A 16,153-nucleotide genomic window follows, 5' to 3' on the forward strand; every position below is an offset into this window, starting at 1 on the left:
TGCTCAGGTTCCTCTGGAATTTTGGAGACGAGTTTACGAAACTCAGACCCCTCTTGCAATTTCTGGTTATGCGGCCCACCCCTGGACCATGTTTGGATCCACCTGATTCTCTGAACGGACAGTCTCCTTTCCCGGAAACTGCTGAAGTTGCAGCTGAGCGGCACCATGAGTGCTACGAAACCAGAGTCAGAATGGAGCTGGGCCCTGACTGAATCCATCCCAGAGTGCTAGAGAAGAGTGCACTCTGATAAATGCCAGTATTGTCATTGACTTGATCAACGTTTTCCAGGGGCTAGCACCAGTTTTGGGACTGCCTGCTCTGGCGAGCACTAGAAGAGCTGATTAAACCATTTTGTAAACTTTTCAGCGATTATTAAAAAAAAAGCATATTTTTTCAATAGCTAGCAGGCTCAACCAGTGTTATCACAAAAAATGCCTATGGCCTGCTTGTGTTTGGAGTTCTGGTCATGTGGCCCATTATTGTTAAGACTTGGCTACTCCTGGCCTAGTGGAACCCTGCCTATCAGTGCCACCCTTCAACTGGCTGCCCATGTAGCCACACCAGATGTCCCTGCAGGGAGTGGGAGAAGGGGGAGGTGGCATGGGCAGGTCTAGTTGGGAAATATCAATATTTGGATAATAAAGGAACAAACTATTTAAAAACATTGCAGGAGCCTAACCTGGTCAGATTTGCCCAGAGGTAGAAGAAGGGTGACTCTGCACTGTTACTGAAACAACTGACCTTGCCTACAAATACCCAGCTCAGATGGTCCTGTTGTTTTCTGGCTCCAGTCTATTTAGTTCACAGAGGACAACTGATGGTTTTATGTGAGGGTTTTTTTTTCGTTGTTGCTGTTGTTCTTTGTTTAGTTTTTTGAATGGTATTTGTTAAGTCCTTACAATGTACTAATACTGGGATAGATATAAGCTAATTAAGTTGGGCACAGTCCACGTCCCACACGAGACTCACAGTCTTAATCCCCATTTTACAGATGAGGTAACTGAGGCCCAGAGAAGTTAAGTGACTTGCCCAAGGTCACACAGCAGACTAGTGGCAGAGTCAGGATTAGAACGCAGGTCCTTCAACTCCCAGGCCTGTGCTCTATCCACTAGGCCTTACTGCCATGCTGCTTCTTGTTTTCACTTTTTTTGGTTTTGACATCAAAGTGGAAAGGACCCCCTCAAAACTTCTTAAGCCACTTTACCAAATTAGGGGTCAGGGGTGGCCGTAATGGTGTTGGCTGCTGTCGTGGCCTCAGAGATACTCTGTTCTGTGACCACAGACTATACTCGTTCTCACCAGATATTTCACAATGCTTGATGCTTGACACGGAGACTGGGTGAATGAGTGCTCAGTGCAAACTATCATCACTACTGAAAAAACAAACAAGAAAATCAACTGTCCTGTGGGTAGGGCATATCTTTCCCCACTGGGCCAGTAGTCATTCATTCGGTTGTCAGTATTCAGCACTTACTGTGTGCAGAGCACTGGTACTAAGCACTTGGGAGAGTACAAGAATAAACAGGCACATTCCCTGCCCCCAAAGAGCTTACAGTCTAGAGACTGTAGACTGTACACTGCCAGTTGTGTCTGAGAATTGCTCACGGGAATGGCAAGGGGGTCAGGAAAGGTACAATACTGTATTTTCACTGGCAAAGTATGCAAGAGATTCCCTGTCAAAGACCCCAATGAATGCAGACTCTTGTCCACAGCTCGTCTTTGAACTGAAGCACAATTCAACTGCATTGCCATGAAGGAATGATTCCCCCTCTCCATCCCCCCCCCCCCCATCTTACCTCCTTCCCTTCCCCACAGCACCTGTATATATGTATATATGTTTGTACATATTTGTTACTCTATTTATTTATTTATTTATTTATTTTACTTGTACATATCTATTCTATTTATTTTATTTTCTTAGGATGTTTGGTTTTGTTCTCTGTCTCCCCCTTTTAGACTGTGAGCCCACTGTTGGGTAGGGGCTGTCTCTAGATGTTGCCAACTTGGACTTCCCAAGCGCTTAGTCCAGTGCTCTGCACACAGTAAGCGCTCAATAACTACGATTGATTGATTGATTGACTGATTGTACATATCTATTCTATTTATTTTATTTTGTGAGGATGTTTGGTTTTGTTCTCTGTCTCCCCCTTTTAGACTGTGAGCCCACGGTTGGGTAGGGGCTGTCTCTATATGTTGCCAACTTGGGCTTCCCAAGCGCTTAGTACAGTGCTCTGCACACAGTAAGCGCTCAATAAATACGATTGATTGATTGATTGATTGTACATATCTATTCTATTCATTTTATTTTGTGAGGATGTTTGGTTTTGTTCTTTGTCTCCCCCTTTTAGACTGTGAGCCCACTGTTGGGTAGGGGCTGTCTCTAGATGTTGCCAACTTGGACTTCCCAAGCGCTTAGTACAGTGCTCTGCACACAGTGAGTGCTCAATAAATACGATTGATTGATTGATTGTACATATCTATTCTATTTATTTTATTTTGTGAGGATGTTTGGTTTTGTTCTCTGTCTCCCCCTTTTAGACTGTGAGCCCACTGTTGGGTAGGGGCTGTCTCTATATGTTGCCAACTTGGACTTCCCAAGTGCTTAGTACAGTGCTCTGCACACAGTAAGCGCTCAATAAATACGATTGATTGATTGATTGTACATATCTATTCTATTTATTTTATTTTGTGAGGATGTTTGGTTTTGTTCTCTGTCTGCCCCTTTTAGACTGTGAGCCCACTGTTGGGTAGGGGCTGTCTCCAGATGTTGCCAACTTGGACTTCTCAAGCGCTTAGTACAGTGCTCTGCACACAGTAAGCGCTCAATAAATACAATTGACTGATTGATTGATTGAATGATTGTACTTATCTATTCTATTTATTTTATTTTGTGAGGATATTTGGTTTTGTTCTCTGTCTCCCCCCTTTTAGACTGTAAGCCCACGGTTGGGTAGGGACTGTCTCTATATGTCGCCAACTTGGACTTCCCAAGCGCTTAATCCAGTGCTCTGCACACAGTAAGCGCTCAATAAATACGATTGATTGATTGATTGACTGATTGTACATATCTATTCTATTTATTTTATTTTGTGAGGATGTTTGGTTTTGTTCTCTGTCTCCCCCTTTTAGACTGTGAGCCCACTGTTGGGTAGGGGCTGTCTCTAGATGTTGCCAACTTGGACTTCCCAAGCGCTTAGTACAGCGCTCTGCACACAGTGAGCGCTCAATAAATACGATTGATTGATTGATTGATTGATTGATTGATTCCTCCCTCCTCCTCCCCTGCCCCGCCCCTCAGGGGCCGAGACCGAGATTCCGTTGTTAGCCCCGCCCCTCTCGCGAGACTTCCTTCTCTGCCTGCTGAGGCGAGAACGCGCCGTCGTTAAGCTCGTTGAGGGAAGCGTCACGTGGGGCGGGGAGAAGGGGGGGCGGCTCGTGCCTCAACGGTTTCCCGCTCACTCCCTCACAGCCGTTAGTGCGGGCGGTTATGCGCCCGCCCTTCTCCGTCTAATGGGCGTCGAAAGCGACGGTTTCCGCCTAGTCGGGGCGGGGAAAGTCGGCCATGATCTCGCCAGGGGCGGCGAGGCCGCTTGCATTTGTCCAAATAAAACTATTCAAATGAAATACGGGCTTGGAAAAGTGGGGCTGGGGAAGGAGACAGGGCGTGCGGGCGTCAAGACGAGAGGGACTCGCACGGTATCGCCATATTGGGATCTGAGGGGAGTTGAAAATGGCCTTGAGGGAAGGAGATAGGAGCCCAGCCTGCTGTGTGTTTAAGTGGGGATGAGCTGAACGACTAAGGGTATCAAATATGACCAAGATGGGGGTGTTAAATATATATCCCGAATACTCCAGAATAGCTTGCTGATGAGTTAACAATTCAGGCACGTTTGATCAGGGAACAAAGATATGGGGTATATGCACTTCTGGAGCCCCAGGAAGAAGAAGAAAATCCCGACCCAAATATCCAGTTTTGAGTTACCATCCTCGATGAGGGGGAGAGGGACACCCTTAGTACATGGCACATAGTAACAAATACCGTTGTTGTCTATGCTTCTGTGAAGATAAAACAAATGATCTTTTGGGAAGTGGTAGTGAGCTTTTCACCCGGAGCCCAGAACACACGGGTGAAATGTTTTGAAGCCATTGGTGAAGAGATTGTAAACGCCAGAGAAAGAACAGGGGTGAATCAGTCCAAACACCTCAGTTTGAAACAAAACTAATCAAATAGACAAAGTCGAAAAAACCCCAAGAAATAGAAACCCTCCTCAAATTGAAGCTTCTTAATCTAATACAACTTCACCAAAGCTCATCCTGTGCTGCTGAGTGATTTTTTTTTTCTCTGCTACCTTCAAATACTTAGGGTTTTTCAGTTGGTTTCAGGTTTTAATCTGCAATAATAATCTTTTGAAAAGTTGTTGACACCACTCCTCAGTGACTTCTAAGTGCTATTTATTTGAATCCCCCTCAGATGGAAATTTCTGAAGAAAGAAAAACTTAAAAAAAAACCCCAAAACTCAAACCTTCAGATAGGTTTCGTTGGATTTAGTAATGCCCCATCAGAGCAATAGCGTTGTCCTCTGATAAAACTACTCCATTTAACATCAGCCTCCCAGCCTTCAGAAGCAACTTAGCCTATCTTTCAGTAGAAGTTTTAAAAATAGAAATGCCCCGAGAATTTTGATCCCTGCCCAACCCTCTCCAACCAAGAAAACATAATGCTTGCTTTATTTAAACTCCCCGCTTAGCTAGCTTTTAAAACGATTTTCCACCTAGATTGAATAATAGGTTGAAAAGAAAAAGAGACCAACTGGTGAAAATGCAGGTCATTCCAGAAGCTAGCTGAGTAACCGATTTTAAACGACTGTTACTAAACAACAACTGATACTAAACTCAAATTGATTCCTGCCAGTGACTGCTTTAGGCCCAAGTGGACCATTATCCATTTTTTAGCTTGCCTATAAGTACCCCAATAATAATGTTATTATTATTGGTGTGCATAATTGAATTACATTACTGTGTAACACATAGGACATCACTTGCAGATGGGTGTCCAGTATCCTGGAGGCCATCAGTAGCCACCCTATTCAATCACTACTAGGGTTTGTCTACAAATTGGGTGTCAGCTTTACAATTCATTAACATCCCCCAAAGTGGGTTTCAGATGTGTTTGTACAAGCCAAACTTGTTTTTCCTTCCATGACTGGTTGCCTTAGATCAAGGGGAAGCAGTGTGGCTTAATCCAGGCTCTGTCCCCTGTCTGCTGTGTGACCCTGGACAAATCACTTAATTTCTCTGTGCCTCAGTTACCTCATGTGAAAAATGGGGTTTAAGACAGTTTGGCCCATGTGGGACAGGGACTGTGTCCAACTTAAGCAGCACGGTGTAGTGCATAGAGCAAGGGCCTGGGTGTCAGAAGGTCATGGGTTCTAATCCCAGCACTGCCGCTTGTCTGCTGTGTGACCTTGGGCGGGTCACTTTATTTCTCTGTGCCTAAATTACCTCATCTGTAAAATGGGGATTGAGACCACGAGTCCCACGTGGGACAGGGGCTGTGTCCAATCCAGCTCTTAGTTGAATGCCTACGACACATAGTAAGTGCTTAACGAATGCTGCTCAAAAAAACAGATTTATGAGTCAGCAAGGATCACAGGATTTCCAGAGGTGCAGGAAATCAACTTCAGGATCTTGTGATGAACTGCACAGTTTGCCAAGGTCCAGGGCTTTGGTCCTGAGTAAATTTTTTTGAACCAAAGTGGCAGCACCTGGTTCCAAATCTACACTTCCAAGTTCAAAGTAGTAGTATCTTATCGCCTTACCCAACTGCTCTCTGGTAAGATGCCAGTGAACTTTCACAGATAAAAAGTAGCAGCACAAGTGTAGGCATTCCAACATCAGAAGCAGTTGAAGTCATGGACAGCAGGAAAGGGAAGCTCCTGGAAAGCAAGTTTCTCAGTAAAAATCGGAAAAACTACATCTATATGATTCTGAATTTATAACTCTGCTTTAATGTTACGGCTGAAAAGGCGGTTGTGAGAACTTTAGGCCACAGAAAAGTTGATTTCTTACAACTATCATATTCAAGGAATTAGCTGCATTTCTAACGCCATGGTGACCCCCAGAGATAGTTTTCATTTGGGATGTTAGGCTGAGGACAGAAACCTTGATCTAGGAGCATTTTTAGGGACTTCCTGCTGCCCGTCTGCTACCACCTCTTCTATGACCTTCCTTTTTAATTCAGATGATTATAATTGAACATAGTTTTTAGTGGGGACATTTATAAGTGTATTTTCCCAGATGTTTTCCAAAACTTTAGTAGCTACTGCATTGTTGAGAGTTTAGGAATATTTTCCTACAAATTAAAGCAGATGTTAAAACACATCTGCCCAAGGGGCCGACATGGACGGCACACTGAGGAAGAGAGCCAAACCAGTCAAAGAGTTTATATTTATTAAGCAGTTACTGAGTGCAGAGGACTGTTCTAAGAGCTTGGGAAAGTAGAACAGTAACAAAGATACACCTACACTTCCTGTAGAGAGCGTACAATTTAATGGGAGAGGTGGACCAAAAGTATTCAGATTGAAAACACCAGAGAAAGAACAGGGATGAATCAGTACAAAAACCTCAGGTTGAAACAAAACTAATCAAATGGAGAGATAAATGTATACAAATATCCACAAGTGTACTATGGCATAGATAAAGATGTCGAACCAGTGGTTTAAACTTCGGTATGTCTAGGACATAAATAATGGTCCCCAGCGATTTCCCCTACAATTCAAATAATATGGAGAGAGGATGGGAACCCCAGACCCTCTTTTAGCTTCAAACAAATAAGACCTTCGTGGGAAGAAACAGGATTGATTAGTTGTTCCATAATCACAGCTCTGAAAAGTTCATCTCTGAAGCTCTCCTATATGAATTCGAAGAATGGTGCCATTGTCAATGAAAATCGCTCTGCAAGATGCTTGGTCTCCTGGGCAGCCAAATGGAAGGTGCATGGCTAGAGAAGTGTCTCCCAGCTGATTTTCTAAGACTAAAGCCGTAGCAAGAAGTCTGACATATTTCACAAAACAAGCAGTGTGATTAAGTGGAAATGGGCAAGGGCCCGTGAGTCAGAAGACATGGGTTTCTACTCCTGGCTCAACCACCTTTCCACTGTGTGACCCTAGGCTATTAACGTCCCTTTTCGGTGCCTCCATTTCCTCATCTGTAAAATGCAGATGAAATTCTATTTCCTCATATGGAGACTGTGAGAAGGACAGGGACTGTGTCCACCTTGATTTTCTTGTATCTACCTCAGTTTCAATGCATTGGTGGCCTTTTTCGTTCTCATATCGCCCTCGTTGTCACTGAGAGGGAAGAAATGCAAAAATTCCTACTCCATGTGGCCTTTGTGCAGTTGTATCTGTCCTGTCAGGGCAACCTTGCATCGGGTACCCCATTTCTGCCAACAAAACCATTAAAAGGACACGGCAGTTTTGCTCAGGTTGGGTCGGGCTTAATGGGTGGGAAGAAAGTGTTTGGGACCCAGTAGTGAGTGCAGGGAGGTTGCGTCTCCTACCCCACTGCTCTGTGGCAATGCTGGTGACCCGAGAAGGAGGTTGAATGAAGGAGTGTGCCAGCGGAGGTGCCAACGCAGAGGTGGCCTTTTGATTTCTTGGTTTCTGCTTCTGTACTGCATGGCAGGGCAAACCAGAGGGTGACTTTGGGGTATTTTTAGGGAGGAAAGGTTCCCGCTCTTACCCAACCCATCCTTGCTTCTGCTGGTGGCCCTCTAAGATGGCTGCATTGAGCAGATGTCAGCGGAGATGCCCGCTCAAGTGTAACAAAGCTATCCTCCATTCCCCCATGCCCACTTGGCCGGTGGAAGATTTCCAGCCATTATACTTTATGTGTGTTAGGTGAAGGAAGACTGCTCCTAACGAGGCAAATTTGCACCTGCTTCTCCATTTCTGCCCACAGTAACATTGTAGGAGGAAATGTGTAATTCAGGTGCAAGCTAGCTTTTCCTTTAGAATTGCCTTGCAGAGCAAACCCTGGTGACTTTGGAATATTTTTAGGGAGGAGAGGTTCTGGTTTGTCCCCAACCTTTTCTTGGTTGCTCTGGTGGCTGCAAAAGTTGGGTTCATTTGGCAGCTCAAGTGTAACTACCCTATCCTCCATATCCCCTTGCCCACTGGGCCGGTGGACGTTTTCCAGGCATTATTACTCCATCCATGTTAGATGAAGGAGGACTGCTCCAAACAGGGGCAACGTGTCTCCTGCTTCCTCATTTCTGCCCACAGTAACATTGTTGGAAGGATGCTGTGATTGAGGTGCAACCTTGCTCGTGCTTCGCCATGGCCTGGCAGGTCCAACTCCGGGGTTACTTTAGGGTTTTGGAGAGGGTGGAACAGCTCCTGCTCTTCTGCAGCCCATCGGTGGGCATGCTGGTGGCCCTCCAAGATGGCTGCGTTGGGCAGATGTAAGCAGAGATACCAGCTCAAGTGTAACTACCCTATCCTCCATTTCCCCTTCCCCACTTGGCCGGTGGACGTTTTCCAGGCATTACTACTCAGTCCATGTTAGATGGAGGAGGACCGCTCCAAACAGGGCAACGTGTCTCACCTGCTTCCTCATTTCTGCCCACAGTACCATTGTGGGAATGAAGGTGTAATTGAGGAAGGAGGAAACTAGCAGACTCTGAAAAGAGCTGTCCTGAATATTGAAGTGTTTCCGGTGTTTGGGGCCCAGTAGTGCAGGGAGGTTGCGTCTCATACCCCACTGGTCTGTGGCAATGCTGGTGACCCGTGAAGGAGGTTGAGGGAAGGGAACCCAAAGGGCTCTTCTTGTTTTGGCATTTTTCTTTAAATTCAAGAATGATTTTTATCATAAGTTCATCGATGGCCGCACTGGAGGGTGCACAAACGAAGACACGGTTTCGTTTAATTTTGGCGTTCAAGTTCTGAGCCGGTCTCTCCTTAGCTGTCTCATTCAGGATGCGATGAAGGAGTGTGCCAGCGTAGGTGCCAACGCAGTGGTGGCCTTTCGATTTCTTGGTTTCTGTTTCTGTATTGCGTGGCAGGTCAAACCACAGGGTGACTTTGGGGTATTTTTAGGGAGGAAAGGTTCTCAATCTTACCCAACCCATCCTTGGTTCCGCTGGTGGCCCTCTAAGACTGCTCCATTGAGCAGATGTCAGCGGAGATGCCCGCTCAAGTGTAACTAATCTATCCTCCATTCCCCCTTGCGCACTTGGCCGGTGGAAGAATTCCAGGCATTATACTTTCTGTGTGTTAGGTGATGGAAGACTGCTCCAAACGAGGCAAATTTTCAACTGCTTCTCCATTTCTGTCCACAGTAACATTGTGGGAGGGAATGTGTAATTCAGGTGCAAACTAGCTTCTCCTTTACAATTGCCTTGCAGAGCAAACCCTGGTGACTTTGGAATATTTTTAGGGAAGAGACGTTCTGGTTCGTCCCCAACCTTTTCTTGGTTGCTCTGGTGGCTGCAAAAGTTGGGTTCATTTGGCAGCTCAAGTGTGACTACCCTATCCTCCATATCCCCTTCCCCACTGGGCCGATGGATGTTTTCCAGACATTACTACTCCATCCATGTTAGATGAAGGAGGACCGCTCCAAACAGGGCAACGTGTCAACTGCTTCCTCATTTCTGCCCACAGTAACATTGTGGGAACGAAGGTGTAATTGAGGAAGGAGGAAACGAGCAGTCTCTGAAATGAGCTGTCCTGAGTTTTGAAGTGGTTCCGGTGTTTGGGGCCCAGTAGTGCAGGGAGGTTGCGTTTCATCCCCCACTGCTGTATGACAATGCTGGTGACCAGTGAAGGAGGTTGAATGAATGAAGGAGGTTTAAAACCAGTGGTTTAAACTTCGTTATGTCTAGGACATAAATAATGGTCCCCAGTGATTTCCCCTACAATTGAAATAATACGGAGAGAGGATGGGAACCCCAGACCCTCTTTTAGCTTCAAAGAAATAAGACCTTCGTGGGAAGAAACAGGATTGATTAGTTGTTCCATAATCACAGCTCTGACAAGTTCATCTCTGAAGCTCTCCTATATGAATTCGAAGAATGGTGCCATTGTCAATGAAAATCGCTCTGCAAGATGCTTGGTCTCCTGGGCAGCCAAATGGAAGGTGCATGGCTAGAGAAATGTCTCCCAGGTGATTCTCTAAGACTAAAGCCATGGCAAGAAATCTGACATATTTCACAAAACAAGCAGTGTGATTAAGTGGAAATGGGCAAGTGCCCGTGAGTCAGAAGACATGGGTTTCTACTCCTGGCTCAACCACCTTTCCACTGTGTGACCCTAGGCTATTAATATCCCTTTTCAGTGCCTCCATTTCCTCATCTGTGAAATGCAGATGAAATTCTACTTCCTCATATGGAGACTGCGAGAAGGACAGGGACTGTGTCCACCTTGATTTTCTTGTATTTACCTCAGTTTCAATGCATTGGTGGCCTTTTTAGTTCTCATATTGCCCTCCTTGTCTCTGAGAGGGAAGAAATGCAAAAATTCCTACTCCATGTGGCCTTTGTGCAGTTGTATATGTCCTGTCAGGGCAACCTTGCATCGGGTACCACATTTCTGCCCACAAAACCATTAAAAGGACATGGCAGCTTTGCTCAAGGTTGGGTCGGGCTTAATGGGTGGGAAGAAAGTGTTTGGGGCCCAGTAGTGCAGGGAGGTTGCGTCTCATCCCCCACCGCTCTGTGCCAATGTTGGTGACCCGAGAAGGAGTTTGAATGAAGGAGTGTGCCAGCGGAGGTGCCAACGCAGTGGTGGCCTTTTGATTTCTTGGTTTGTGTTTCTGTACTGCGTGGCAGGGCAAACCAGAGGGTGACTTTGGGGTATTTTTAGGGAGGAAAGTTTCCTGCTCTTACCCAACCCATCCTTGGTTCCGCTAGTGGCCCTCTAAGATGGTTGCATTGAGCAGATGTCAGCGGAGATGCCCGCTCAAGTGTAACTAATCTATCCTCCATTCCCCCTTGCCCACTTGGCCGGTGAATGATTTCCAGGCATTATACTTTATGTGTGTTAGGTGAAGGAAGACTGCTCCTAACGAGGCAAATTTGCACCTGCTTCTCCATTTCTGCCCACAGTAGCATTGTAGGAGGGAATGTGTAATTCAGGTGCAACCTAGCTTCTCCTTTAGAATTGCCTTACAGAGCAAACCCTGGTGACTTTGGAATGTTTTTAGGGAGGAGAGGTTCTGGTTCATCCCCAACCTTTTCTTGTTTGCTCTGGTGGCTGCAAAAGTTGGGTTCATTTGGCAGCTCAAGTGTAACTACCCTATCCTCCATATCCCCTTCCCCACTGGGCCGGTGGACGTTTTCCAGGCATTACTACTCCATCCATGTTAGATGAAGGAGGACCGCTCCAAACAGGGCAACGTGTCAACTGCTTCCTCATTTCTGCCCACAGTAACATTGTGGGAACGAAGGTGTAATTGAGGAAGGAGGAAATGAGCAGTCTCTGAAATGAGCTGTCCTGAGTTTTGAAGTGGTTCCGGTGTTTGGGGCCCAGTAGTGCAGGGAGGTTGCATCTCATCCCCCACTGCTGTATGACAATGCTGGTGACCAGTGAAGGAGGTTGAATGAAGGAGTGTGCCAGCGTAGGTGCCAACGCAGTTGTGGCCTTTTGATTTCTTGGTTTCTTTTTCTGTATTGCGTGGCAGGGCAAATCAGAGGGTGACTTTGGGGTATTTTTAGGGAGGAAAGGTCCCCGCTCTTGCCCAACCCATCCTTGGTTCTGCTGGTGGCCCTCTAAGCTGGCTGCATTGAGCAGATTTCAGCGGAGATTCCCGCTCAAGTGTAATTAAGCTACCCTCCATTTCCCCTTGCCCCCTTGGCCAGTGGAAAATTTCCAGGCATTACTACTTCATGTGTGTTAGATGAAGGAAGATTGATCCTAACGAGTCAAATTTGCACCTGCTTCTCCATTTCCACCCACAGTAACATTGTAGGAGGGAATGTGAAATTCAGGTGCAACCTAGCTTCTCCTTTAGAATTGCCTACAGAGCAAACCCTGGTGACTTTGGAATATTTTTAGGGAGGAGAGGTTCTGGTTCGTCCCCAACATTTTCTTGGTTGCTATGGTGGCTGCAAAAGTTGGGTTCATTTGGCAGCTGTCAGAGGAGTTGCCAACTCAGAGGTGACTGCCTAATCATCCATTTCCCCTTCCCCACTTTGCCAGGGGAAGATTTCCAAGCATTCCTCCTTCATCTGTATCAGACGAAGGAGGACCGCTCCTATTGGGCAAAAGTGCACCTGCTTATTCATTTCTGCCCACAGTAACATTGTAGGAAGGATGGTGTGATTGAGGTGCAACCTTGCTCGTGCTTCTCCCTGGCCTGGCAGGTCCGACTCCGGGGTGACTTTAGGGTTTTGGGGAAGGTGGAACATCTCCTGCTCTTCTACAGCCCATCACTGGGCATGCTGGTGGCCCTCCATGGTGGCTCTGTTGGGCAGATATAAGCAGAGATGCCAGCTCAGGTGTAACTACCCTATCCTCCATTTCCCCTTCCCCACTTGGCCAGTGGTATCCAAACATCCACAAGCGTACTATGGCATAGATAAAGATGTCGAACCAGTGGTTTAAACTTCGTTATGTCTAGGACATAAATAATGGTCCCCAGCGATTTCCCCTACAATTCAAATAATACAGAGAGAGGATGGGAACCCCAGACCCTCTTTTAGCTTCAAACAAATTAGACCTTCGTGGGAAGAAACAGGATTGATTAGTTGTTCCATAATCACAGCTCTGACAAGTTCATCTCTGAAGCTCTCCTATATGAATTCGAAGAATGGTGCCATTGTCAATGAAAATCGCTCTGCAAGATGATTGGTCTCCTGGACAGCCAAATGGAATGTGCATGGCTAGAGAAATGTCTCCCAGCTGATTTTCTAAGACTAAAGCCGTAGCAAGAAGTCTGACATATTTCACAAAACAAGCAGTGTGATTAAGTGGATATGGGCAAGTGCCCGTGAGTCAGAAGACATGGGTTTCTACTGCTGGCTCAACTACCTTTCCACTGTGTGACCCTAAGCTATAAACGTCCCTTTTCGGTGCCTCCATTCATCATCTGTAAAATGCAGATGAAATTCTACTTCCTCATATGGAGACTGTGAGAAGGACAGGGACTGTGTCCACCTTGATTTTCTTGTATTTACCTCAGTTTCAAGGCAGTGGTGGCCTTTTTCGTTCTCATATCGCCCTCCTTGTCTCTGAGAGGGAAGAAATGCAAAAATTCCTACTCCATGTGGCCTTTGCGCAGTTGTATATGTCCTGTCAGGGCAACCTTGCATCGGGTACCACATTTCTGCCCACAAAACCATTAAAAGGACACGGCAGCTTTGCTCAATTTGGGTCGGGCTTAACGGGCGGGAAGAAAGTGTTTGGGGCCCAGTAGTGCAGGGAGGTTGCGTCTCATCCCCCAGTGCTCTGTGGCAATGCTGGTGACCCGAGAAGGAGTTTGAATGAAGGAGTGTGCCAGCGGAGGTGCCAACGCAGTGGTAGTCTTTCGATTTCTTGGTTTCTGTTTCTGTACTGCGTGGCAGGGCAAACCAGAGGGTGACTTTGGGGTATTTTTAGGGAGAAAAGGTTCCCGATCTTACCCAACCCATCCTTGGTTCCGCTGGTGGCCCTCCAAGACTGCTCCATTGAGCAGATGTCAGCGGAGATGCCTGCTCAAGTGTAACTAATCTATCCCCAATTCGCCCTTGCACACTTGGCCGGTGGAAGAATTCCAGGCATTATACTTTATGTGTGTTAGGTGAAGGAAGACTGCTCCAAACGAGGCAAATTTTCAACTGCTTCTCGATTTCTGTCCACAGTAACATTGTGGGAGGGAATGTGTAATTCAGGTGCAACCTAGCTTCTCCTTTAGAATTGCCTTGCAGAGCAAACCCTGGTGACTTAGGAATATTTTTAGGAAGGAGAGGTTCTGGTTCATCCCCAACCTTTTCTTGGTTGCTCTGGTGGCTGCAAAAGTTGGGTTCATTTGGCAGCTCAAGTGTGACTACCCTATCCTGCATATCCCCTTCCCCACTGGGCCGATGGATGTTTTCCAGGCATTACTACTCCGTCCATGTTAGATGAAGGAGGACCGCTCCAAACAGGGCAACGTGTCAACTGCTTCCTCATTTCTGCCCACAGTAACATTGTGGGAACGAAGGTGTAATTGAGGAAGGAGGAAACGAGCAGTCTCTGAAATGAGCTGTCCTGAGTCTTGAAGTGGTTCCGGTGTTTGGGGCCCAGTAGTGCAGGGAGGTTGCGTTTCATCCCCCACTGCTGTATGACAATGCTGGTGACCAGTGAAGGAGGTTGAATGAATGAAGGAGGTTTAAACCAGTGGTTTAAACTTCGTTATGTCTAGGACATAAATAATGGTCCCCAGTGATTTCCCCTACAATTGAAATAATACGGAGAGAGGATGGGAACCCCAGACCCTCTTTTAGCTTCAAAGAAATAAGACCTTCGTGGGAAGAAACAGGATTGATTAGTTGTTCCATAATCACAGCTCTGACAAGTTCATCTCTGAAGCTCTCCTATATGAATTCGAAGAATGGTGCCATTGTCAATGAAAATCGCTCTGCAAGATGCTTGGTCTCCTGGGCAGCCAAATGGAAGGTGCATGGCTAGAGAAATGTCTCCCAGCTGATTCTCTAAGACTAAAGCCATGGCAAGAAATCTGACATATTTCACAAAACAAGCAGTGTGATTAAGTGGAAATGGGCAAGGGCCCGTGAGTCAGAAGACATGGGTTTCTACTCCTGGCTCAACCACCTTTCCACTGTGTGACCCTAGGCTATTAATATCCCTTTTCGGTGCCTCCATTTCCTCATCTGTAAAATGCAGATGAAATTCTACTTCTTCATATGGAGACTGTGAGAAGGACAGGGACTGTGTCCACCTTGATTTTCTTGTATTTACCTCAGTTTCAATGCATTGGTGGCCTTTTTAGTTCTCATATTGCCCTCCTTGTCTCTGAGAGGGAAGAAATGCAAAAATTCCTACTCCATGTGGCCTTTGTGCAGTTGTATATGTCCTGTCAGGGCAACCTTGCATCGGGTACCACATTTCTGTCTACAAAACCATTAAAAGGACACGGCAGCTTTGCTCAAGGTTGGGTCGGGCTTAATGGGCGGGAAGAAAGTGTTTGGGGCCCAGTAGTGCAGGGAGGTTGTGTCTCATCCCCCACCGCTCTGTGGCAATGTTGGTGACCCGAGAAGGAGTTTGAATGAAGGAGTGTGCCAGCGGAGGTGCCAACGCAGTGGTGGCCTTTTGATTTCTTGGTTTGTGTTTCTGTACTGCGTGGCAGGGCAAACCAGAGGGTGACTTTGGGGTATTTTTAGGGAGGAAAGTTTCCTGCTCTTACCCAACCCATCCTTGGTTCCGCTAGTGGCCCTCTAAGATGGCTGCATTGAGCAGATGTCAGCGGAGATGCCTGCTCAAATGTACCTAATCTATCCTCCATTCCCTCTTGCCCACTTGGCCAGTGAAAGATTTCCAGGCATAATACTTTATGTGTGTTAGGTGATGGAAGACTGCTCCAAACGAGGCAAATTTTCAACTGCTTCTCCATTTCTGCCCACAGTAGCATTGTAGGAGGGAATGTGTAATTCAGGTGCAACCTAGCTTCTCCTTTAGAATTGCCTTGCAGAGCAAACCCTGGTGACTTTGGAATATTTTTAGGAAGGAGAGGTTCTGGTTCGCCCCCAACCTTTTCTTGGTTGCTCTGGTGGCTGCAAAAGTTGGGTTCATTTGGCAGCTCAAGTGTAACTACCCTATCCTCCATATCCCCTTGCCCACTGGGCCGATGGATGTTTTCCAGGCATTACTACCACATCCATGTTAGATGAAGGAGGACTGCTCCAAACAGGGCAACGTGTCAACTGCTTCCTCATTTCTGCCCACAGTAACATTGTGGGAACGAAGGTGTAATTGAGGAAGGAGGAAACGAGCAGTCTCTGAAATGAGCTGTCCTGAGTTTTGAAGTGGTTCCGGTGTTTGGGGCCCAGTAGTGCAGGGAGGTTGCATCTCATCCCCCACTGCTGTATGACAATGCTGGTGACCAGTGAAGGAGGTTGAATGAAGGAGTGTGCCAGCGTAGGTGCCAACGCAGTTGTGGCCTTTTGATTTCTTGCTT

Source organism: Tachyglossus aculeatus, chromosome X1, assembly GCF_015852505.1.
Source record: "Tachyglossus aculeatus isolate mTacAcu1 chromosome X1, mTacAcu1.pri, whole genome shotgun sequence".
Classification (NCBI taxonomy): domain Eukaryota; kingdom Metazoa; phylum Chordata; class Mammalia; order Monotremata; family Tachyglossidae; genus Tachyglossus; species Tachyglossus aculeatus.